Source organism: Balaenoptera ricei, chromosome 2 (assembly GCF_028023285.1).
Source record: "Balaenoptera ricei isolate mBalRic1 chromosome 2, mBalRic1.hap2, whole genome shotgun sequence".
NCBI lineage: Eukaryota > Metazoa > Chordata > Mammalia > Artiodactyla > Balaenopteridae > Balaenoptera > Balaenoptera ricei.
This window is the reverse complement of record NC_082640.1, coordinates 150,989,004-151,015,145: the sequence shown is the minus strand read 5'-3', so window position 1 is coordinate 151,015,145 and position 26,142 is coordinate 150,989,004. Positions and strand designations below refer to the sequence as shown.

At 39.0% G+C, this 26,142-nt stretch overlaps 1 protein-coding gene across 11 annotated transcripts in view; it reads left to right on the top strand.

The window, feature by feature from the left end:
- Positions 1–26,142, top strand: part of ESR2 (estrogen receptor 2) — a 112,886-nt gene that overhangs the window by 26,158 nt on the left and 60,586 nt on the right. For 9 of the 11 annotated variants that reach the window (XR_009500934.1, XR_009500935.1, XM_059914397.1 and 6 more), the window contains exons 4-6: positions 11,561–11,605; positions 16,874–18,031; positions 18,199–18,503. The gene's annotated coding sequence lies outside the window, so the exon portion shown is untranslated. The remainder of the gene's footprint in view (positions 1–11,560; positions 11,606–16,873; positions 18,032–18,198; positions 18,504–26,142) is intronic. The other 2 variants (XM_059914392.1, XM_059914393.1) reach the window with 2 other exon arrangements.

Below are 26,142 nucleotides of genomic sequence, written 5' to 3'. Positions count from 1 at the left end.
GAGGAGCCTCTGGAGTGGCAAAAGAGGCACTTGGGAAGACCTTCCTGTATGCATCGAACTGCAAGGGAACTGGCTGACTTCCTAGTCCCCATCCAGTTCTCCTCAGTGCTGGAGGACGCATAAAATTCCACTCCTAGAACTTTATCTTCAATTTCAATTATTCTCTATCTGTTAGCATTTTCGTTCTTCCTGCGAACAAGTTTGATTTTGGAAAAGAGGCAGAGAGGACCTGTGTTTCCAGGGCAACGGGGAAGAAGAACCACAGAGTATAGTGGAGCTGAGATAGAGAATGAGGGGAGATGTGATGGAGATAGTGGAATTGGAAGGAGGTGAGAGGAGGTGGATGGAGATGAGGGGAGCAGGGGTAGAGTTGGGAAAGGAGATGAGAAGGAGAAAGTCCAACTGCCCTTTCAGCTATTTCGCCTAGGACTGAAAGGAAGGGGAGTATTTTGAAAGTCAGGTTTTGGCAGTGAGAGGGAGCTAGGCATTCTGTTGAACAGCTAAGAGGGGACCTTGTGTATGCTGATACTTGAAAACATGGACTTCTGAATCAGACAGATGGGCTCAAATCCATCTGACAGTTTTTAGCTATCTGACCTTGGGCAAGTTGATTAACCTACTTGGGTCTCAGTCTTCTCATCTGTAAAATTTAGCAGAATAATTAGGACCTATTTCATAGGATTATTGTGAGGACTAATGAGGTGTCATTTGAGAAGTATTTGCTAGTGTGCCTAGCACACTCTAAGTAAATTACAGTTATTGGATAATTTACTCTCCTCTCCAGACCAAGTCATCTGACTAAAGATTCCACAAATCATCTTTAACCTGGGCTCAACCAAGCCTACTTCTGTTGTTACCCCGAGGCATTCTGACCCTAGATAACAGGTCTTTGAAGCAGGAAAATTACCAAAAGGGGTCTGACTCTACCTTGCTCTAGTATAGACTTCCTTGAATCTTCCCCTCAACATTGCCACTAGAATGAAATGTGAATCTACTTGTTACTTTCCTGCTAAAGTCTTTGAATGGCTCGTTGCCTCCAGAACAGAGTGAAAACTCTTTAGCTTGGCATAGAAGATCCTCCTTGACCTGGCCTCTGATGACCTTTCCTCTGTTGTATGTGTATGTGAATTTCCTCCCAAGTAACTGAACACAGGACTTGCCTCATTCATTTCTGTCTTACTAATTTTCAATGTTTGTTTGGTTTTGATTAGGACATATCTTTACATGGTTCACAATTTTAAATATATGAAAGGAATACAGTGAAAACTCTTTCTTGCCTTTATTTTCTAGATACAGTGTTACCCTTCTAGGAGGGAACCAAGTAATGTTAATAGTTTTAAAAATATATTTTGGGAGATGTTTCACGTGAGAGAGAGAATGTGTGTGTGCGTGTATTCTTTCTTCTCCCTTTATAAACAAATGGTAGCATATTATTCGTACCATCCTGTACTCTGAATTTTTCCCCTTAATATATCTTGGCAATCTTTCTATCTCAGTATATAGTGAGTTTTCTCAGTCTTTTTGGCCACTGCATGGTGTTATTCATATCTTTATACCTTAACATCTGGCACATAGTTAAATAAATAAGTATTGAGTGAATGAAAACAAAAGGACACTTTTGTGCTGCTTTTAGACATTAGCTGAATAAGCTACTATATGTTGTTCCAACACATGTTACACATATCACACATGACATAGACAAATCATACAAAGTCTGATCTAACAACAAATAGAAATCTGACTTGTCTTATTCTTTCCTATCCATTAGAGGGAGACATGAACCTGTTGTGTAAAGCCAACAATTAGATTCTCTAACTAGAAAATCTGAACCAACTCTACAGCACGTGGTCCTTGGTAGAATTTGAGCCCTTAATAAAGCTATCCAGGACCGCAGGATCTGGGATGATAAAGGAAATTAATTGCAGGAGGAGAAAGTGGAAGACTAGGAGTGAGGACACAGCTGAACTCTGCTCAGTTACTAATAGCAAGACAAATTCATCACCTTTGCTTGGTGCTGTGCTAGTAAACCAGCTCTCAAAAAAAAAAATCCTGCTTGCTTGTCACTGTGCTGCAAATCTTTATAGCCTTTACAATACGGACTTCTGGGTATATGTTATACTGATTCTACTCTCTGCTTTTATCCTTTGGAGACTGGGAGACTCCCCAAAAAGGTAAATGCTATCAAGAGTAGAACTTTTTAGCTGTAGATTAGTTACGTTTAAAACGCCTACTTACAAGTCTTGCTTCTTTGGGATATCAAAATGTATTTTGTGATGTACTAAGGATACTGGTCCTGAAGTCTACCAAATATTATAGTGCATTTTAGCCTAATTCATTATCTGTATGAAGTTATAATAGTAGCTGTAGATGACTAGGAATTATGTCATTTGTATTAAACCCAGATCTATTTCTGAGTATGTGGTTCATGCTGTTGTGAAAAATGTTTTACCTTTTACCTTTGTCAGTTTGTAACGAGAGGATTTCCTTTTACCCTTTGTAGCTCAGAGAGCACCTGATGTATCATCTCAAACACAATAAACATGCTCCTGAAAAAAACAAAAAAATCCTGCTTGTTTGTAAGTGTTTACAGATTCCCTAGAGAAAAAGATAATACTCAAAGTGAGCCATGAGCCAAAAACCAGAGAACAGTCAAGAAGTGTTCATCAGTCAAGTACTGTGTTGTTCTGAAGGAAACAGACCTGAGCACCCCTAAGCTCCTCTCTGACCAAGGGACATAGTGTAACTACTCACCGGGCTGATTTCAAGCTGTGTTTGGTTTAACAACTGAATTGCAAATTCCTTGGATAATTAACAATCAGCTCTCCTGAGTGTGACCAGGCTGCAGCATAGTGCTGTGCCTTCTTGGGCTGTAGTTACCTTACCTGTAAAATAGGGACAATAAATAACCCATTATGCAGATTCCATTATACAGTGGACACTTTAGCACTTTGAACACTTTAAAGCAATATTCCCCAAACATCCGAATTATAAAATCACCCAGTGGCTCGTGGAAAATGTGCATTTCCAGGATCTATCCCAGAGCTCCTGGTTCAGAGCCTGCTGGGGAGGAGGGACCTGTGAATCTATTTTATTTTTAATTTATTTTAATTTTTAATTGAGTTATAATTAACAAACAATATTGTATTAGTTTCAGGTATATAACATAGTGATTCAATATTTATATACATTATGAAATGGTCACCACAATAAGTCTAGTTACCATTTGTCACCATACAGAGTTGCCACAATGTTATTGACTAAATATTCACTATGTGTACATTACATCTGCATGACATTTATTTTATAGTGGGAACTTTGTACCTTTTAATCCCCTTCACCAATTTCATCTGTCCCCCAAAACCCCATCCCTATGGCAACCACCAGTTTGTTCTCTGTATCTATGAGTCTGTTTCTGTTTTGTTTTTTCATTTATTTTATTTTTTAGATTCCACATGTAGGTGAGGTCATACAGTATTTGTTTTTCTCTAACTTACTTCACTTAGTATGATATCCTCCAGGACAATCCATGTTGCTGTACATGGCAAGATTTTATTCTTTTTTATGGCTAATATTCTATTGTTTATCCACATCTTCTTTATCCACTCATCTATCAATGGACATTTCAGTTGCTTCCATATCTTGGCTATTGTAAATAGTGCTGCAATGAACATAGGGGTACCTGTAACTTTTTGAATCAGTGTTTTCATTTTCTTTGGATAAATACTCAAAAGTGGAATTGCTGAATCATTTGGTACTTCTAATTTTAGTTTTTTGAGGAACCTCTATACTGTTTTTCTTAGTGGCTACGCCAGTTTGCCTTCCCACCAGCAGTACATGAGGGTTCCCGTTTCTCTACATCCTTGTCAACACTTGTTGCTTTTTGTCTTATTGATAATAGTCATTTTGACAGGTGTGAGGTGGTTTTTCATTGTGTTTTTATTTTTCTTAGGCTGTGCCCCATGGCCTGCGGGATCTTAGTTCCCCGACCAGGGATTGAACCCATGCCCCCTGCGGTGGAAGTGCAGAGTCTTAACCACTGGACTACCAGGGAAGTCCCTCTTATTGTGGTTTTAATTTGCATTTCCCTGATGATTAGTGATGTTGAGCACCTTTTCATGTGGCTGTTGGCCATCTGTATGTCTTCTTTGGAAAAAATGTCTATTCAGGTGCTCTGCCCATTTTTTAAATGAGTTGTTTGTCTTTTTGATATTGAGTTGTATGAGATCTTTATATATTTTAGATATTGACCCCTTATTGGATATATCATTTGCAAATATCTTCTCCCATTCAGTAGGCTGCCTTGTTGTTTTGTTGGAAGTTTCCTTCACTGTGCAAAATCTTTTTAGTTTGATGCAGTCCCATATTTTTACTTTTGTTGCCCTTGCCTGAGAAGACATATCCAAAAAAATATTGCTAAGATGGATGTCAAAGAGGTTACTGCCTACTTTTTCTTCTAGGAGTTTTATGGTTTCAGGTCTTCAATCCATTTTTAGTTTATTTTTGTATTTTGGTATAAGAAAGTGGTCCAGTTTCATTCTTTTGCATGTAGCTGTCTAGTTTTCCTGACACCATTTATTGAAGAGATTGTCTTTTCCCCATTGTATTTTCTTGCCTTTTTTGTCATGGATTAATTGACCATATGAGTATTGGTTTATTTCTGGGCTGTCAATTCTGTTCCAGTACCATACAGTCTTGATTACTATAGCTTTGTAGTATAGTGTCAAGTCTGGGAGGGTGATATATCCACTTTATTCTTCTTTCTCAATATTGCTTTGGCAATCAGGGTCTTCTGTGGTTCCATACAAATTTTAGGATTATTTGTTCTAGTTTTGTGAAAAATGCCATGGATATTTTGATAGGGGTTGCATTGAATCAATAGATTGCTTTGGGTAGTATGGACATTTAATGGTATTCATTCTTCTAATCCATGAGCACAGTATATCTTTCCAATTATTTGTGTTGTCTTCAATTTCTTTCCTCAGTATCTTATAGTTTTCAGAGCACAGGGCTTTCACCTTCTTGGTTAAATTTATTCTTAGGTATTTTATTATTTTTGATGCAGTTGTAAATGGGATTGTTTTCTTTACTTCTCTTTCTGATAGTTTGTTATTAGTGTATAGAAATGCAAGAGATTCCTGTGTATTAATTTTGTATCCTGCAATTTTACTGAATTCATTTATTAGTTTGAATTGTTTTTTTTTTTTTTGGTGGGATCTTTGGGGCTTTCTCTATATATTACAGTCTCATATCATCTACAAATATAAATAGTAACAATTTTACTTCTTCTTTTCCAATTTGGATAAATTTTATTTGCTTTTCTTGCCTAAGTGCTGTGGCTAGGACTTCCAATATTATGTTGAATAAAAGTGGTGAGAATAGGCATCCTTGTCTTGTTCCTGGTTTTAGAGGAAATGATTTCAATTTTTCACCATTGAGCATAATGTTAGCTGTGGATTTGTCATACATGGCCTTTATTATGTTGAGGTATGTTCCCTCTATACCCACTTTGTTGAGAGTTTTTATCATAAGTGCATGTTGAATTTTGTCAAGTGCTTTTTCTGCATCTATTGAGGCAATCATAAGATTTTTACTCTTCATTTTGTTAATGTGATGTATCACGTTGATTGATTATGGATTTTAAAACATCCTTACATCCCTGGAATGAATTGATCATGTGTATGATTGATCATGTGTATGATTCTTTTAATGTATTATTGAATTCAGTTTGCTAATCTTTTGTTGATTATTTTTTCATTTATGTTCATCAGTGATATTGGCCTGTAATTTTCATTTTTGTGTATGGTGTCTTTGTCTGGTTTTGGTATCAGGGTAATGTCAGCCTTGTAAAGTGTGTTTGGAAGTGTTCCTTCTTATTCAATTTTTTGGACTAATTTGAGAAAAATAGATATTAGCTCTTCTTTAAATGTTTGGTAGAATTCACCTGTGAAGCCATCTGGACCCAGACTTTTGTTTTGGGGGAATTTTTAAAATTACTGATTCCATTTCATTACTAGTAATTGGTCTATTCAGATTTTCTATTTCTTCATCATTCAGTCTTGGAAGATAATATGTTCTGATGCATTTAGCCATTTCTTATAGGTTTTCTAATTTGTTGGCATATAATTGTTCATAATATTTGCTTATGATCTTTTGTATTTCTGTGGTATTGGTTGTAATTTTTCCTCTTTCATTTCCAGTTTTATTTATTTGGGCCCTCTCTTTTTCTTGATGAGTCTGGCTAAAGGTTTGTCAATTTTGTGTATTTTTCAATTTTCAAAGAACCAACTCTTAGTTTCACTGATCTTCTATTGTTTTATTTTAGTCTCTATTTCATTTATTCCTACCCTGTTCTTTATGATTTCCTTCCTTCTACCAACTTTGGGCTTTGCTTGTTCTTTTTCTAGTTTCTTTAAATGTGAATTTAGATTGTTTATTTGAGATTTTTCCTGTTTATTGAGGTAGGCCCCTATCACTGTGAACTTCCTTCTTAGAACTGGTTTTTTTGCTGTGTCCCATAGATTTTGGAAAGTTGTGTTTCCACTTTCATTTGTCTCCAGGTATTTTTTCATTTCCTCTTTGATTTCTTCAGTGGCCCACTGTTTGTTTAATAGCATGTTGTTTAGTCTCCACATGTTTGTGTTTTTTCCAGTTTTCTTCTTATAATTGATTTATAATTTCATACTGTTATGGTCATAAAAGATGCTGGATATGATTTCAATCTTCTTAAAATTATTGAAATTTGTTTTGTGACCTAATATGTCATCTATCCATGCGCATTTAAAAAGATTGTGTATTCTGCTGCTTTTGGGTGGAATGTTCTATGTATATCTATTAAGTTCATCTGGTTTAATGTGTCATTTAAGGCCAGTGTTTTCTTTCCTTAACCATTTTTAAGAATTGAAGTCTAATTAATTTACAATGTTAGATTAGTTTTAGGTGTACAGCAGATTCAGTTATACATATACATATATATTCTTTTTCAGATTCTTTTCCATTATAGGTTATTATAAGGTATTGAATATAGTTCCCTATGCTATATAGTAGGACCTTGTTGTTTATCTATTTTATATATAGTGTGTATATGTTAATCCCAAACTCCTAACTTATCTCCCCCCCCACCCACTATCACCTTTGGTAACCATAAGTTTTTTTTGGAATCCTGTGAGTCTATTTCTGTTTTGTAAATAAGTTCATTTGTATCATTTTTTTAGATTCCACATATAACTGATATCATATGATATTTGTCTTTTTCTGACTTACTTCACTTAGTATGGTAATCTCTAGGTCCAACCATGTTGCTGCAAATGGCATTATTTCATTCTTTTTATGGCTGAGTAATATTCCATTGTATATATGTACCACATCTTCTTTATCCATTCCTCTGTCAATGGATATTTAGGTTGCTTCCAGTCTTAGCTATTATAACTAGTGCTGCAATAAACATTAGGGTGCATGTATCTTTTCAAATTAGAGTTTTCTCCAGATACATGCCTACAAATGGGGTTTCAGGATCATATGATAACTCTACTTTTAGTTTTTTAAAGAAGCTCTATACTGTTTTCCACAGTGGCTGTACCAGCTTACATTCCCACCAACAGTGGAAGAGGGTTCCTTTTTCTCCACACCCTCTCCAGCATTTATTATTTTTCAACTTTTTAATGATGGCCATTCTGACTGATGTGAGGTGATACCTCATTGCAGTTTTGATTTGCATTTCTCTAATAATTAGCAATGATGAGCATCTTTACATGTGCCTATTGCCATCTGTATTTCTTCTTTGGAGAAATGTCTATTTAGGTATTCTGCCCATTTTTTGTTTGGAGTGTTTGTTTGTTTGATATTAAGCTGTATGAGCTGTTTGTATATTTTGGAAATTAATTCCTTGTCGGTAGCATTGTTTGCAAATACTTTCTCCCAGTTTGTAGATTGTCTTTTCATTTTGTTTATGGTTTCCTTTGCTATGCAAAAGTTTTAAAGTTTAATTAGGTCCCATTTGTTTATTTTTGTTTTTATTTCCATTCCTCTAGGAGACAGATCCAAAAAAAGATTGCTGTGATTTATGCCAGAGAGTGTTCTGCCTATGTTTTCCTCTAGGAGTTTTATGGTTTCCAGTCTTATATTTAGGTCTTTAATCCACTTTGAGTTTATTTTTGTATATGGTGTTAGAGAATGTTCTAATTTCATTCTTTTACATGTAGCTGTCCAGTTTTCCCAGCACCACTTATTGAGGAGACTGTCTTTCCTCCATTGTATATTCTTAAGGCAGTGTTTTCCTATTGATTTTCTGTCTGAATGATCTATCCATTGATAAATGGGGTATTAAAGTCCCCTACTGTTATTGTATTGCTGTCTATTTCTTCATTTATTTCTGTTAATATTTGCTTTATATATTGAGGTGCTTCTATGTTGGGTGCAAAAATGTTTACAAATGTTATATTCTCTTGTTGGATTGATCTCTTTACCATTATGTAATGCCCTTCTTTGTCTCTTTTTACAATCTTTGTTTTAAAGTCCATTTTGTCTGATATGAGTATTGCTACCCACTCCCCATCTTTCTTTTTAATTCCATTTGCATGGAATATATTTTTCTATCCCTTCACTTTTGGTTTATGTGTGTCTTGAGCTCTCAGGTGAGTCTCTTGTCGGCAGCATATACATAGGTCTTTAAAAAAAATCTATTCAGCTACCCTATGTCTTTTGATTGGAACATTTAGTCTGTTTACATTTAAAGTAATTATTGATAGGTTTATCCTTATTGCCCTTTTGTTAATTGTTTTCTAGTTGTTTTGTAGTTCTTCTGTGTTCCTGTCTTCTATTGGTTTCTTCTTTTGATGAATTCCTTTAGTGTTACGTTGGATTCCTTACTCTTTATTTTTTGTGTATTCATTGTAGGTTTTTGTTTTGTGGTTACCATGAGGTTCATATATATTGACCAGTATGTATAGCTGTCTATTTTAGGCTGATAGTAGCTTAAGTTTGAAGGCATTCTAAAAGCACTACATTTTTAATGCCCCTCATCACGTTTTATGTTTTTGATGCCATATTTTACATCTTTTCATCTTGTGTATCCCTTATTGTAGTTATAGTTGATTGTACTACTTTTGTCTTTTAACCTTCAAACTAGCTTTTAACTGGCTGATCCACTCCCTTTACTATATGTTTGCCTTTACCAGTGAGATTTTTTTCTTTCATTTATTTTCTTATTTCTAGTTGTGACCTTTTCTTTTACATTTAAAGTAGACCCTTTATCCTTTCTCATAAGGCCAGTTTAGTGGTGATGAACTCCTTTAGTTTTTGCTTGTCAAGGAAATTCTTTTTCTCTCCTTTATTTATGAATGATAACCTTGCCAGATAGAGTATTCTATGTTGTAAGTTTTTTTCCTTTCAGCACTTTAAATATATCCTGCCACTCCTTTCTGGACTGTAAAGTTTATGTTGAAAAAGCAGCTAATAGTCTTATGGGTTGAGACTTGTATGTGATTGGTTGTTTTTCTCTTGCTTCCTTTAAGATTCTCTCTTTATCTTTAACTTTTGCCATTTTAATTATAATATGTCTTGGTGTGGATCTCTTTGGGAGATCCACACCATTTTGTTTGGGACTCCTGCTTGGGACTCTCTGTGCTTCCTAGACCTGAATATCTGTTTCCTTCCCCAGGTTAAGGGAGTTTTCAGGCATTATTTCTTCAAATAAAATTTCTGTCCCTTTCTCATTCTCTTCTTCTGGGACCCCTAGAATGTGAATTTAGTATGCTTGATGTTGTTACAGAGGTCCTTTAAATTCTCGTCATTTAATTTTTTTTTCTTTTTGTTGTTCTGATTGAGTGATTTCAACTACTCTATCTTCCATTTTACTTATCTGTTCTTCTGAATCATCTAATCTGCTGTTGATTCCCTCCAGTGTATTTTTAATTTCGGTTATTGTATTCTTCAGCTCTGATTGGTTCTTTCCTAGATATTTTCTATGTCTTTGTCGAAGTTTTTACTGGGTTTCTCCATTCTTCTCCCAAGTTTGGTGAGCATCTTTATGACTATTTCTTCTAACTCTTAACAGGTAAGCTACTTACCTCCATTTCATTAGGGCTTCCTGCCCACCCCCCACCCTGGCTGGGGTTTTATTTTGTACTTCCATTTGGAACATATTCCTCTATCTCTTCCTTTTGTTTGACTTTTTTGTTTCTATGAGTTAAGTGAAACAGCTACCTCTCCCGATCTTGAAGGAGTGGCCTTGTGTAGGAGTGTCCCCTGTATAGACTGCTTGTGTCTGGTGGCTTTAGCAGACCAGCTGGAGCTAGAGTGGATGCAGCCCAGGGAATTCCCTGGGGAGCACTGCACTGAGGCCAGCTTAGGGAGACATCTGGAGCTGGAGTGAGTGCAGACCTGGGGCTGTCCTGGGGTGCACTGCACCCAAGGCTGCCTTAGTAGGACATCTGGAGCTGGAACAGGCATGAGGGGGTCCTGGGGAATTTAAATAATGACATTTGCCAGCGCCTCTGACCCCAGAGAGGGCTCCAGCAGTTCCCTGCCTGTTTAGCAGAAGCTCTAGGGTTAGTAAATGAATTTCCTTCCAGTATCATCTAGGTACCCTTTAAAGTGCTGTTATTTTTGCTCTGTCACAGGGTTGGCAAGCTTGCACTTGCGCCCCTCAGCAATATCCCTCCTTATTGCAGGTTTCCATGTGAGGGGGGTGTTCCCATGGAGAAGGTGCCTCCATCTTTTCTACAGGTTACTGTGAGGTTCTATGTGCAATAGACGTTCAACCAGCCCTCAGGTCGTCTTCAGGAGGAATTACTCTATATGTAGGTGCAGATTTTGCATGTCCCTGGGAGGAGATGAGCTCAGGGTCTTCCTAGCTGATATCTCAGACCTCTGCTGGGGATCTGTATTTTAAACAAGTGATCCAGGTAACTCTTATGATCCAGGAATGTGGGGAAACACTGCTCTAAATTAGTCTTACAATTTGGTCGTCTGTCAGTAGGTCTTTCTCTGACTTACTTCACAACTGGGTTTGCCTGAAGAGATGTATTCAGAGTTCTAGGACTAACTCCAGGCAGGGCATATAATTTCTCTACTACCCCTCCACCCTCCGATCCCAAACATCTCATATCAGAAAACTGGCTCCTTGCCCTTTCCTAGGCCCAGTCTTCCTTATATCTGTGAAGACCTTTGTTCCAAGGACTGCTGTGTTGTTTTATTTTTTTTTCTTAAATTAAAAAATTTATTTATTTATTTATTTAGGCTGCGCTGGGTCTTAGTTGTGGCACGCAGGATCTTTGTTGTGGCATGCGGGATCTTTTAGTTGTGGCACATGGGCTTCTTAGTTGCGGCATGCGAACTCTTAGTTGCTGCATGCATGTGGGATCTAGTTCCCGACCAGGGATCAAACCTGGGCCCTCTGCATTGGGAGCTCGGAGTCTTACCCACTGGACTACCAGGGAAGTCCCTGTGTAAAGTTATCATTTATTGAAAATTCACCAGGTGTCAGGCTGTTACAATTCATCCTTTCTCTTCATCCTTACAACAAACCTCTGAAGTAGATTCTTATATTCTTCCCATTTTACAGAGGAAGATCAAAGAGGCCAGAAAAGTGTTCAAGGGCAAACAACTGGTAAGTGATCGGGCTGAAAACCCATCCCAGGACCCACTGACCCCCAAGCCTGGGCTCCATCCTGCTGTGGGCTCTTGTGGCCTGCCTGCACTGGTGCCTTTGTGCTTACTGTCCTATCTGTGGAAGCCCTGTGCTCTGAATGCAGATTCCAGAGGCCAGAGTAGAATAATGAGGGATTCTGAGGGAACAGTGCAAAGCTGGGCCTGGGCACCTGTAGAATTCGGAGGAGCCCCCAGGGGAGATCAGTGCTCTCTGTGTCTGAAATTCAGCCAGCTCAGGTAGTGAGCTCTGGGGTGGGGTTGGGGGGTTAATGTAAATCTCTTTCTAAGAGGAGCTCAGACACACAGGACAGTGACTTCTTGTCCTCTGAATGCCCGCAAAACTCCTGGTCTCCACCATTTATTTGTCCCTTATCATTTTTAACAGGTCTTGTAGGTCATTTCTTAGGCATTTGTCTTCTCTTTTTAACTAAAGTGTAAAGCCTCAGGGAGATCAACAGTTCAGAGAGAATGGGCATTAGACTGAAACAGATCTGGTTTGATCCCTCTGCCCATACTTTACTAGCTATATGATATTGGGCAAGTTACTTAAACTTTCTGAGCCTTAGTCTTCTCATTTGTTCTCATAAATTGTACCTACCTTGTGAGATTGTTTTGAGGATTAAATGAATTAGTGCAGATAGAGGGTTTACAAGCAATTGTTGAATGAATGGTAGTCATAGACTCCTCCATCTCCTCCATCTCCTGTCATCATCTGTGAGTAGACACCTTCATATGCTTTTGTGTTTCAGGTAGGCACTTAAAGCATTATTGTTTTTTAGCGTTAATGGGGCATTTTCACAAAGATGTAAATGCATAAGGTCAAGAAGCATTCTCAGAAAAAGAGTGTTTTATGAAAGAATAAATGTAATGTCGAGTGTCAGAATAATTTTAAGGTGAAAAAACACTAAAGAAGCTGTCAATAATGTTCTCCTTTGAATGGTATTTTAGACGGACATAGGGTGGGAAAGGTAGAGGGAAGGGATGGGGTCAGGCTGACATAAGCCTAGGGATACCAGCAGTAGCATTATGAAGGACATTCAGAGACCCCAGTGCTTGGAATGCAGGAAATGAATCTGTCGAGGGGAGGCATGTATGGATCTACATGACGTGTCAGATGACCTGGGTTCCTGTAATTGTAAGCCTGGAGAATTCACTTAAGTTTCTTTATCTGCAAAATGGAGATAAAATCATTGTCACAGAGTTGGTGTGAAAATGAAGCATTACATGGCTACGTAAGTGATCTGTTAACAGTAAAAGTCAATGTTCACCTAGGGTGGCAGTTCTTAGTAAGCTGTGGCTGGTGGGTGGGAGCAAGCTGAGGAAGCCTGTGGCCTGGACATGGGCAGAACCATGAAGGAGAGATTAGTGAGCAAAACTGCCTGGATGGATAGGAAAAAAAATGTAGATCTGTAAAAAGAAGGGAAAAATGCAGGAGTACTAGTACATTAGACAACATTGGCGATACCTCAGAGGCTATACGAACTATCTGGAGAAGTTTATTTCCTGGCTGTAATTCCCAAAAAAGGACGGGATTGAATACTGCAGAAGACCATTTCTTTCTCCATTTAGGCTCATCAGTTCAAGCAGTAACATATGTGAAAGAAGCATCTTCTCTCTGTACACAAAAGACAAGGTCTATATTTTTAATAAAAGCCACTAATGCACTTTGTTATACAGCAGAAACTAACACACCATTGCAAAGCAATTATACTCCAATAAAGATGTTTAAAAAAAAAGCCACTAATGCAATGTGCGTCACTGGAGTGTTAGTTGATGTGGGTCTAAGGGACAATGTGAGACATTTCTAGTAACTTTCCACGATATGAACAAAGAACTTGAAAATGTCAAATACATTTACAAGTAAAAAAAAAATTAGTTTTTTTGAATTCTAAACTCTTTGGAATCAGACAGTCTTATTAGAATCTGTGGTCCCTTAAGCCATGTATGTCTATACCCTATCTCCTTTTTGACCTTATTTCTGGGAATATTACACTGTCTGACCTGTTATTAATATTATATTATTCTGTGCCAGAAGAGGTAAGGAAGCTGCATTTCTAGAATTGCATTTGAGTCATTTGTGAAATTGCATATTACAATTTCCCACCATTTCTAACAGTTCTTTAACATTTTCTTTCTCAACTGGGTATTCAAATTCATGTCAGTGACCTCTAGGGGCTAGTTGCTTTTCTAGCTCAAGAGAGAATTTCTTAAATCAGAGTTGGGGCTGAGGACAGGAACGTATATTCTTCACACTGTTTGGTTTCAGTGGATAGAAAATTAGAAACTCAAGGTATGCGAGAGATCTGTGCAGAATTTAAGTACCTTCAAGGAGCAGTAGAAGGACAAAAAGTTATTTTACCTGTATGTTTGCAAATGTCAAAGACCAAGACTGAAAAAAATAAGGATGACTTATAAGGAGTTGGCTGCACTTGCTGGCTGCCCAGGTGGTTCATTTCAACTGCGGGTCAGAATAACCTTGTCCTGTGGTCTGTGTGCCCAGGTATCAGGTTAGGTCTACCTTGCTGCTTATGTCCTTGGTCACCTTACTAGAGGTTCCAGTCAAACACATGTCAGTAAGGAATAAAGTTATGTAAATATGCACACAGGTGGTCAGACCTAGACAAGAACTTGGCAAAAATTCATTCAGCAATAACCAGGCTCTAAAGGACAAATATGCCTCAGTTTACATAACAAATAAGAAAAACATCACAGGATAACAGCAGAGAAAGCAAAGGATTAGCAGGTAGACAGATGATACTGGGTTGGAACTTTCACTCTGCCACATGCACATGGGTGATCGCACCAAAAAAGTCATCTCTCTGTGCCTCATTTTCCCCATCTATAAAGCAGAGGTGGCCACAGGGTTGTTATGAGGATTAAATGAATAAAATGAACCAATCTGTGCAGGCCTGCCTAGTGTGGTACTGGGGCCGGAAAGATTGCGTAAATATTAGGTTCACTTTTATTTCTACAAAGGACATGATCCTGAAGAGCTCTACCCAAATTCAACTTTCAAATACCAAATTCTATTTTACGAACCCTGATTCATGAGCAGCTGAGATAACCTCTAATACATTGCATTAGTGATACCACCTTCCCAATTCATCAACATCAAATAAATGTGCTATTGCAGGTGCAATGAATCTTTCCCTTCTCTTTTATTAATTCCATAACTTTAGGGTTTTATCTCTCAGATCCTCTTAAAACAGCAATTTATACCCACATAATATGAAGAAGGAGCCTGATCTTGTTATACTTTGGAGCAGGTGGGAGCATCCCAGGACCGAAATCCTCCCACTTGGTCTCAGCCTGAGAAGAGAAAGAGTGATAATCCCAAGCCATCCTATAGCATGACACTCTTCTAGTCATTTGTAAGACTCCTCCACCTATACACTTTTGCACATCAGCTTTTGCTTTCTTGTCTTCAACAGGATTTTATTTATTTAGCCTCTTGCTAGTTTCTTTGCTACAGAAAATCCTTCCCCTTTTCCTCTGATCTTTCCAAGTTGAAGCCTTCAGCAGGTATTTGTTGAATGCCTGAGTTGTATTAGGTGGGTGCTATGGGCACCATGCTACCACGCGGGTACTAGAGACACAAGACGTGCACGGTGCAATCACAATGCAGGCGGTGTTGACAGGCAGGCTGACCACTGTGGGGGAGGCAGTGTACACGTTCTGCTGGGCTGTCACGGTCTTCACTTTACTTAGGCTCTTGGCTTCTCAAGACAGAGAAGGGGTGGGATGAAAAGATGAGGAAGGTACACCCCAATGGAGATGCTTTCCTTTCTCCTACAGCAAAACGTGCCTCTCTTACTCTGACTTCCTTTGATTTCCCAGGTGACATTTAGCTCATCTTGCAAGCTCATCTCATGAGTGTAATTATAAATGCTAGTAAATTAATATTACCCATCATATATAACATAACTGAATTTTAACAATCCAATGCTTTAACCCCAAAGGATGACTGAATGGTGAGGACTTCAGTCCTTGTTGTAGAATATTGGGGGGAGAGGAAAGCCTTTCAATGTCATACCATGTGGGTGCTTCCTTAGGCAGGTCATGAGTGAGGTGGAAGTGAGGCTGGGACCCAGCTGAACAGAGGCACGTCCTCAACACTAGATTTCAGGTGCTTTTTAGCCTAGCTAATGGTACTTAACTGTTTCAGGAATCCCTTCTTAGTTTTCGTCTTGGTTTGGGGGAGTTGGAATAGTCACCCTCCCCACTCTCTGCGTTCAACCTGGCAAAGGTTCCATCCCTAAGGTACCATTATCTTTCTCGATCCACAGGGTGAGTCAGAAGGAAATGTACTCACTCCCATTCATTCTCTTTGCTTAATATTTCCCGCAATGAGGTTTCCTTGTGTAACAAACAGCTTCTGTGGGTGTTTGAGGGTCTTTAAAAAGAGAACATGCTATTCCTGTGAGTGGAATGATTTCTGAAGGAAGCACTACAGCAAACAGGGAGCTCTAGTTCCAGGGTTGAGCAGAAGCTTTTCTCACAGGTGGCAGGAGGCTTTAAGGTGGGGCTTGTCTGCAGGAGATATAATGTCCTGACATTCAAGCCATCTTCATTTCCAATTTATTGCAGCTGCGTTATGGAAGAAAACAGAGTCTTGGGCTCTGGCCTAGGTTCAAGTTCTTCTCAGTCACTGACTGGCCATTTTCTCAATCATAAAATGGGGTTAATCAATAGCAGAATTGACTCAGAGGCTTGTTGTGTATAAAATGAGATAATATGTAGAAAGTGGAGCATGGCTAAATGCCCAGTAAGTGGTAGCTGTTTATGAAAGCATTGTTGCTACTGGGTTCTTTCCTCACTATGCATGGCTTCAGGTAGCTGTTATAAGCTCTGTGAGCCTCAGTTTCCTCATCTGAGAAGTGGGGTCAATGAGGATTAAATGAGATGCTGTGCAAGCACTTAGCACACTCTCTGGCATGATGCAGATACTTAATAGATGTCAGTTTTCTTAACCCTCGCATCATCTTTGTCTGCTTGTTGGCTCATGACTGAAAGTCCTTCATAATAATTTACATTGCAGAGGTATCTTGTTGACAAGTACTACCAAATGGAACTGATTTTTAAAAACCATCCTTTAAAATTTTCTCCTTAAGGTGGAAAGAAGGAAAAAGAATACGGGTATTGGGCACCTGGAGAAAAACCCAGGAAAGGGAACAGGGGAGCAGAGATTGGCTAAGATAAGCATTTTGTGTTCTACCATCCTCCACAGGGTGGATCTTGTCAGCTCTACACCCTCCTGTCCAAACTTCTCAGCCTGAAGGATCAGGAAACTCTGCCCTACAACTTGTAAGAATCCAGGAGTCCAAGCTTTACTGAACCTTGGAGGTGGGGAGGGTATAAATTTTTGATAACCGTTGTTTATAAGGTAGGTGGCTCTCCACATTTGGAGACTGTCTCCGCTACCTGTGGACTTCACTCTTACAAACCCAGAGCACACTAGCATACCTCTAGGCTATTTTGGTTAAACCCCAACACTTAACGCTGTAAAAGTTTCCCTCCATATGCCCCTTTGGTCTTCCTGCATCAGAGATCTGGAGTCACAAGCGCATCAAGAACCGTAGTTTGATGATTAATTAGGCACAAATGTGGCACTAGGGTCTCACAATGCCCTGTGGGACATCTGCTACGTTCTTTTCGATTTTTGCCATCAAGATGCCAGTTGCTTCTTAGTGACTATCAAATGTCTTATTAGTCCTCACTCTGGGCGCCACTGCCGGGTGGGGTGGGTGAGGAGAGCTTAGGGACCGTGCAGACCTGGGGAAACAGGAGCTGCCACCAGGGGGCGCTCGCCTGCGGAGAGAGTCTGACGGAGGCGGAGCCAGGGAAGAGGGGCGCCTCCGCAGAGAAGCACAGAACCACCTCTCCTCCCTCGCCCTTCACCCCTGCGCTTCCTTGCAGTAGGTGAGTTTGAGAAGGTTCCTGGGACCTTTGCTCTAGAGCGAAACGCCTTCCCCGCCAGCCCTTGAAAGATGAGAACCCACACCCTCCACCTCCCGACCATGCCGCGCGGCTTTGCCTCTCCCGGGGCTCGAGGCTGCGCTTGCCGCTGGGGATTGGGCAAATAGTTTCACCTCTAGATGCTTAGTCAGACTTCTGTATTTAATGACGCCAAAGCATCCAGCTCCTCTCAGACTCACGTGGCTCAGGGTCTGGGGAGCCGACCCTCAAAGCGTGGCCCCCAGCCCGGCAGCATCAGTTTCAGCATCACCCCGGACCTGGTTAGGAATGCACATTCTCAGGCCCCGCCCCAGACCTCCCAAATCCAAGACCGGGGGAGGGGCGCCGTCTGTGCTTTGCTGCTCCTGCGGGTGACTGTGAGGCGCTCGACGGTGACAGCCCCTACCCTGGGGCTTCCTACGTCGCTCAGGTGAGTATGGATCGCGAGGCGGGTAGTCCGCGTCCTCCGGAGATCTCCCGGCCGCTGGCTAGGTGGTCACGTGGGCTCTGGGCTTCTTCCCCCCCCTCCCCCTCCCGCCCCTCGCGTCTTTAAAAGGAAGGAGAGGCTCCTCGTTAAGTCGTTTGTGATCTTTGCAGTGTCTCCGGCTACTGGACCTTCTGACACCCACTCCCTCGCCCCTGCTGCTAGGCCGCCTGGAGAGCGGACGCTGAGACAGACGCCTCTGGAAACTTGCAGGGCAGAGAAGAGGCGGCGGGAGCCGGACCAGAGCGGGACAGTCCAGGGCTGCGACTGGCATCCAGTGCTGCGTTTGGGATCTGGGCTGCGCGAGGTGCGCTCACTCTCCGCAGCTGGTACCGCAGCCGGGTGCGGGGAACAGAACTAGTCCGGGAAAAGCACGTGCCGCGTTTCAGTGATTGCTAGGCGGGTGTGTACGAGTAGGGTAAGTGCCCCTTCGGTCAAGGTGCGATTTGTCTGATTTTCTGTTTGAAATCCAGCGATGGGAAAACAGTAATACTGAGAACAATAAAAGACACCCCTCAACCCCCCGCCAAATCCACCAGTCTGGAAAACTACTGGAAACAGAAATTCCATGTTTTGACTAAATATTTTCACTCAAGACGCTGGCAAGTTAACTAATTAGTTTGTGCCTGTAAGCTCCCGGTTGATTGTGCTAATATACATGTTTTTTAAAAGGCAAAACTCCTCTGTATTTTCTACGGATTTCCCGACAGTGGATGAAACGGTGACAGTAGGAAAGTTGACCAGGGCACTTCATGCTTGAGTTTTGTGGGCCTGGGAAGATGTACATGTATCAGGCAGGTGACTAGTATTTTTAAATGTATTAACTGGCAAACCGTAATCATATCAGAAAGCAGAGTTACTTCTTTCTTGCGCGGATTGAGTAAGATTGAGATCATCTGGGCTGTTTATTTGCTGAAGAGGAACCCCGGCCGCTGTTCTCTTAACCAGTTGTTTTCCCGTTCCTGCCTAATTAATACTGGATATAAAATTAAGTCAAGGGAATCTGTATATATATATATTTTGTGTGTGTGTGAAAAGCAAAACTTTGGATTCTGGTGAATTTCTATTTAGGAAAATAAGATTGACTCACTTTTACTAGCTTTTTAAAAAGCAACTTTGTGCTTTGGTGTGGTACACAACACTTGAGGAAAGATTTTGTTTTGTTAGATTTCTAGTATTTACATGGGCATTCTATTAGGAATTTTAATTTTTGTTCTAAGTTTCTAAACTCACAGTGGCTGTTTTTGTGTGTGGAGAAGGATGTTTGTTATTTATAAAGTGAACATGTGGAAAGAAAGATTTGTGCTGTGAGTATTGTAAAAAGTAAATGTACTGTGACTATGAAAAGAACATTACACACTTATTCTTTGGCTCTTTTTTTTTTCTGCAGAAAATCTATGTTTTTGCATACATTCTAGAAGAGGGGGAAATGTTAGGATCTGTTTATCAACAGGTGTTAAAGCATAAACCTTAGGATTCCATTTTATGTTCAAGCATTTTTTTTCAGTTGAATTACTGAAACATTCTTATTTCAGAAGTCACCAGTCTCCTGTAACATTTAAGTCCTGTAAGTCTCTGAAGTCAATTAAAAACACATTTAGGACATCTTTCATAGTGGTTCTGAGGGATGTGAATGAATCTAATCGCCATTTACATTTCTCAGTTTATTTATAATATGGAATAGGTAAGATTTAGTGGTAAATTCAACCCTTAAAAATATAATTAGCATTTAATAGATATTGATATGTCCATTTTAAGAATATTACATGTAGGTTTCTATATGTGTATCCAACAGGTAATGATTCAAAATACATCTTGTAGCAATGTTAATTCATGTTTTGAATCATTTTATAATATCTATAAATAATAAAATAATTATATAGAATGCTGAAGGCTGAACTTGAACCATTTACTGGTAAGTTTTTTGATAATTATGTCTAGAGCCCTTGAGAAATGTATACTTGAATTTAGGTTTCATCATTCAGTGCCTAGCACACTGTTTTAGACAACATTTTTGAAAAGTCAAGCTTATTGCAGTATAATTTACATAGAGTAAAATCTAGCCTCTTTAGGTGTATCGCTCTGTGAATTCTGACAGTTGCACACAGCGGTATACTCAGTCACCTCCATGATCAAGACATGGAACAGTTCCATCACCCCCAGAAGTCCCCTTTGTAGTCAGCCCTCTGCACTCAACCCCAACCCCTGGAAATCACTGGCTGTTTGCTGATTATATAGTTTTGCTCTTCAGTATATTCTTACTTAGAAATAATTGTCTTCCTTCCCTTTTCTCAAAAGAAAACCTCAGTTCCCTTTCTTTTTTGGGATGAGCCAGGTTCTGGTGTTTTTGTTTTAATCCTATACACTTTGGGATAAATTGAAGAAAAGACAAAACTATTTTGCATATGGGAAACCAGAGGCTTGGAATACGTGTTAGATTCATATTGGGCTAATAGATTTAATATTTAGCGAATTTGGGTCCCATTGTGGTATAAGCCTTTGGTTACGGTGTGCATCATTAGCTATCCCAAACTGAAATACAAGGGCATTTAAAAAAAAATTGTTATTTATGTAATATTAATAGAATATGTGGTTCCTTTATAATCTTGGCATTTAAGAGATACTTTTATTATATTTGAGATTAAGAAAGCTACCTGAAATTACATATTATCAAATAGTGAGAAGCCTAAGAACGATTGAAAATGACAATTTGTAGACATTTAAAATGCAATATAGAGTGATTGTGGCTACTTAAGTTAAAATACTCTCTTTAATAGGAGCTAAAGTCTGTGCCCAATTTATTTGTAGATGTCAGTTTTTTCATTCCTGTGCCCATGTTTTGAAATCTAGATTTTCCTGTAGGACATAGATGTAAAATCTTTTATAAACCAATATTTTTCTACTGTTTAATACATTATTCAATTCAGTAAACACTTAGGAGCCTGTTATTGCTAGGCACTCCTAATGGAGATATGTCAGATTGATGTCGTTTGCCTTTTTCCTTTGTGCTATGAAAAACAAGAGCCTGTCTTTTAAATACATACACAACGTACCTTTCAGAGAACTACAGTGGCAGTAACTAGGATATGCAGAGTGGCAAGTTTATGAGGCACCAGCAAACTGGATAGTTGGCATTTCCAACTGGAACGGTTACAACTCTTGATAATAATTAAGGGCTTTACGAAGGGAATCTTTGTGCAGGTGTACTTGAGAGAGGACAGAAGAATGAGGGTCACCTGGAAAGACAAATTACTGGACTCATATATATTTCCTCAAAGCAGGACTGCAAAGTTTTGTTAGTGAATGTTTTGTGTTCACTGTCAAACCCCAGACTGGCAGGCAAGTTGAATGTATTCCATTTAACTTCTACATTGGTCATGTCCTTTTGAATCTCTTCACCCACAACTGTCCCTCACTCTGCCCCAAATGAATATTTGAATATGGTTCTGTTTCCTAAAAGTGGAGCATTGTCACTGACTTGGTATTGGGAAGGAGCAGAGATTTGCTGATGAAAGAGAAGATTGATGGGCTTTCCCTCCACACTGCTGCCTTAGAGTGTGATAACCCTGGGGCTGAGGCTTTATCCTCTTCCCATATTCAAGCCCTCAAAATTCTATTTCCTAACCAGCTCAGTAGGCTATTAGGGGAGTTAGTTTTCTCATTTTGGAAAATACATGTACATGTTCTTAAGAGTTGTATGTGAGTCAATTATTAACGATCAGTTCCATGATGATTTTGGAGTGTTTTTTCTTTATTTCTAATTAATATTAAACTGATTGAGACTCTTAATATTTTTCTTAATATTTAAGGCTAATGATTGGCAAATAACTACTTATACACATCAAGGACGCTTGACACCTAAGACATATTTTTAATCTTTTCCATGAAATTCCTTCTATTGTCTGCTTTGTGAATGTGAATTTATGACTTCTGAGGGGCACACAGATGTGAAGTGTTCGAACTGAATGCTTGGGGAAGTGTGATGGGCGGGCTTAAGAATACAGCATAGGAGAATGTGGCATTTTGTGTTCCACACAGGCTACTAGCAGCTCAGCTTTTTGGACAGCGGTGATGGATTGTCAAGAAGAAGTTAAGAGAGTAAAATTAGGAGGCAGAAATCTTCAGGGTGGCCATAAAGGTGTCTTAACCTAAATTGTCTGGAAATCCTGCCTAACACTCTAAGCATATTCAGTGGCATGCAGATAGACTGATTTCATCCTCTTGCATGTGTAATGATACCTTGCAGAATGCTTTCGTGTACATCATTTCACTTCATCCTTAAACACTGTGAGAAAGGGGAACCCATATTAGGTCCCCGTTTCTCCTGAAGGAGATGTAGGAACTCAGGGAGTTTACCTGATTTGTCTAAGATCACCTGGCCTTCAGGCAGAGCTGGGCCTGGGACCTGGTGTCCTGCTCTGTCCACTGGGCAAGAATATACATAAAAACAGGCCTGGTGGTGACTGCCTTCTGATTTTTTTAAACTAGATTTGATAGGCACTTTGATAAAATCGGTCTACTCTTTCTAGAATGTCTTTCTGCCATTTCTAGGGCATGCCTTTTTCTTCTTCAAGGAATCACTGTCAATATTTGGAATTTTAAAAACTTTTTTTTTTTTTTTTTAGTTTAAGAGCTGTAATGTATTTCGCAGCCAGTACATTAGAACATTACATATAATCCCATGTGTACAAAAAGCTTTCCCTCTGGACATAGATGTGACCCAGGAGGGCTCCACACAGGTGTGTGTGCTGGGGGAGTGTGAGAGAGACATCTTTGGGCAGAAGACAGGGGCTGTTCATCACGAAGGATACGGGACAACTATTTTAGGCTATGATGAGTAATTAAAGAAAATTGGCATGCAAAGAAATGATTAATTCTTAGAATCAGGATGTCTGGATACATGTTCTTTTGTTGGCCAGGTGAAATTCCATGCCTTCCAGACCCAACAATTAAATTGTTTAGAGATTCTTTTTCCCTGTGATACCAGAGATTGTGGTTATAGAGGCAATGCTTGGGTGTTCAAACGAATGTGTGGGAAAATCTGTAGTACAGTGCTGGAGAAATATATTCTTCTTGGAATTCTTTCCTTCGATCAGTTTATATCACTGTTTTAGAGCAGAACTACTTAAATGACCACAGGTTGTTTATTCACTTTTCTAGACCGCCAGTGGAGAAGACTTTCCTTTTGCTACGTATTCTCTTGTCTCCCAGGTCTACTGCAGTGATTTAAGTTCATTACTCCTTGTTGTGTCTTTGCTTAAGAAGGAAAAACCCTTTGCATTGGGTACCATGTTATTAGTTACCCAAGACTCCACTGACAAATAGTTGTCATGTGAATCTGGATAATTTAAAAGATACCCAACCAAAAAACAGTATATCCTCTTAATCATTGTCCAGCAACCAGTTCTCTCACATTAATTATTGTGGTACTGGGGATGTGTGGAAATTCTAGAGAAGTTGGTATATATGTGTGAAATGCATATTTTCTAAGCAAAGTCACTGTGGTACCTGATTTATTGCCTGGATGAATCCTGGCATTTGCCATTTGGCGGTATATGTCTGACAGGTCATTTCAGCATTTCTGGGCCGAGAATGAACATTTCAGTTGTAGGTGAAAATGAGTGATAGGATGGATTCTCTGCTCCTGAGAGAGAGATGATCTTCATTTTAAATGGTGTTTTCCCTTTCCAGCTGGATAATGGGGAGTGTTATTTCAAGTTCATGAATTTCCATGCTACTATTCATTACTTTGTGTCCGTAGAAGCTTTACGTTTTTAAGAGGCCTAATGAAAGGAAAAGATAGTGGTGGTTTTCTGATAGTTTGGTGTGTTGGCTCTTCTACTGATACTTAAACTGAAACGCCAAATACATTTCTTTTGGGCAATGTAAAGTTGAGACAACATGAAATTCAGTAAAACCTTGATTGGTCAAAATGTTCAGAGAATGATTTTTTGTTTAAACAATTCAATTGATTTTTAAAAATTGATTATTAAGTTGAAGTCTCTTGTTCAAATTCTTATTCTAAAATCCACTGCTTTCCTGCTTCTTAATTTCTTGAATATAATTTAATCTTCATTTGATGATTGAGAGTGTAAAGTTTATCCTTATGTAAGTTTACCTTGAGCAGTGCTCTGTATAAGAACATTGGGATACTCACCATGGTGATTACACTAACATTTGGATATGCTTTTTATTTATTAAATTGGGTAAGCCATCTTGTTTTCTTTTTTTTAAGTTCAAGAAATATAAAATTTAATACTGTGAATCAACTATACTTCAATTAAAAAAAGAAATATAAAATTTATTACCTCCAGGTTACATTATGCATAAATACAATTTGTTATGCATGTTACCTTAAGTATTTTGTTCTCAATTGTTACATACTGTTTAAGTTGTGCTGTTAAAGTACTTTAAATGTCTTTTGATTAAATATTTGGCTACATAAGATATGCTCAGATCATTTAGCAAAAATAACGCACTAAAATCCAATCACCAAGGTACAATATTGAAAACATAAGCACAGTGAACAGGTGTATGTGTAGGTGGATTGAAATAGGAGAGGTGTTTTCAGGACAGATTGAGGGATAAAAGCCTCCTAATAATTCTGTCAGTTCTGGAGCTGACATCTAAAGGTCACTGATGACCTAATTACCAACTCCTGTATTCAACCACTTGCTCTAACTTCGATCATTTCCATGGTTCTGTAAATGTTTTCAAGCATCTGTATTTAAAACCCTTCCTTGATAGACAAAATGTGGTGTATACATACAATGGAATATTATTTAGCCTTAAAAAGGAAAGAAATTCCGATACATGCGACAACACGGGTAAGCCTTGAGGACATTATGCTAGATGAAATAAGCCAGTCACAAAAGAACAAACACTGTATGATTCTACTTATATGAGGTACTCAGTAGTCAAGTCTGTAGAGACAGAAGTAGAATGGTGGTTGCCAAGAGCTGGGGGAGGGAGGAATGGGGGAGCTGTTTTTAACAGGTATAGAATCTTAGTTTTGCAAGATGAAAAGAGTTCTGGAGATGGGTTGCACAACAGTGAAAATGTATTTAACACTACTGAACTGTACATGGTTAATATGGTAAACTTTATTATGTATATTTTACTACAACTTTTTAAAAAAGTTTGGAAATTGCTAGTTAGCATTATATACTTTATCCTGCATATTTTCTATTAGGAATCAGGGATTGTATATATTGATTGGGAATCTAAGTAGTTGAAATATGGAATCCTGTCCTCATGATTAATAAATGCATTTTTTTTTTTAAACTTCCTTGATCTTATATTCGTCTCCAGCTACCATTCTCTCTCCTGTCCCTTGTGGTCAACCAATGTTGATTGGAAGTGGTAGCACCTTTGTATTCATCCCTTGTTATTTTACCTGGTCTGCCTGCCTCATTTACTGGGCACAGTGGCTCCCTGAAGGCAGAGTGCATGTCTTGAAACTCCTTTAGATCCCCTGTCTCAGCTCAGTTCCATGGCTACTGCAAGTGCTCCATCTTTGATTCATACTCTATACTGGATGAAATCATATATTTTCAACACATTTCTTCATATTCTTTTCTTACAACAAATATTTATTGCATTGTAGTGGAAGGTGAATAAAATACAGTGTGTGCCTTCAGGAGCTTAAAATCTAATTGTACTTACTTCTTATTCTCCCACCCCACCTTTACCATTTCCAAAAAGGATTTGGTGTAGTTCTCTTCTAATGAGGGTTAAATTTCTATGTAAGTAACTATAGGGGTGCTAGAGTGAAAAAAGTGATAAGGCATAAAATGCCAACCGCTTCACAATGCACTTTGCATATTTCTTATGAACATGGCAGGTTTTCTGTAGGAAAATATCAGGAGATTAGAGTGGAATGATGAGTTGGGACAACATAGTGGAATGTCTTGAATGTTAAAAGAGCATGACGTAAGAGGCTGGTGGGAAGCAGTGGGCTGCTCAGAGCTGGGTTTTTAAGAATGTTAATCTGGCTGCTCTGTGGCCCTGGAGAAAGAGCTAACTGGAGGCAAGGAGCAGTAAGGAGACTATTTAAG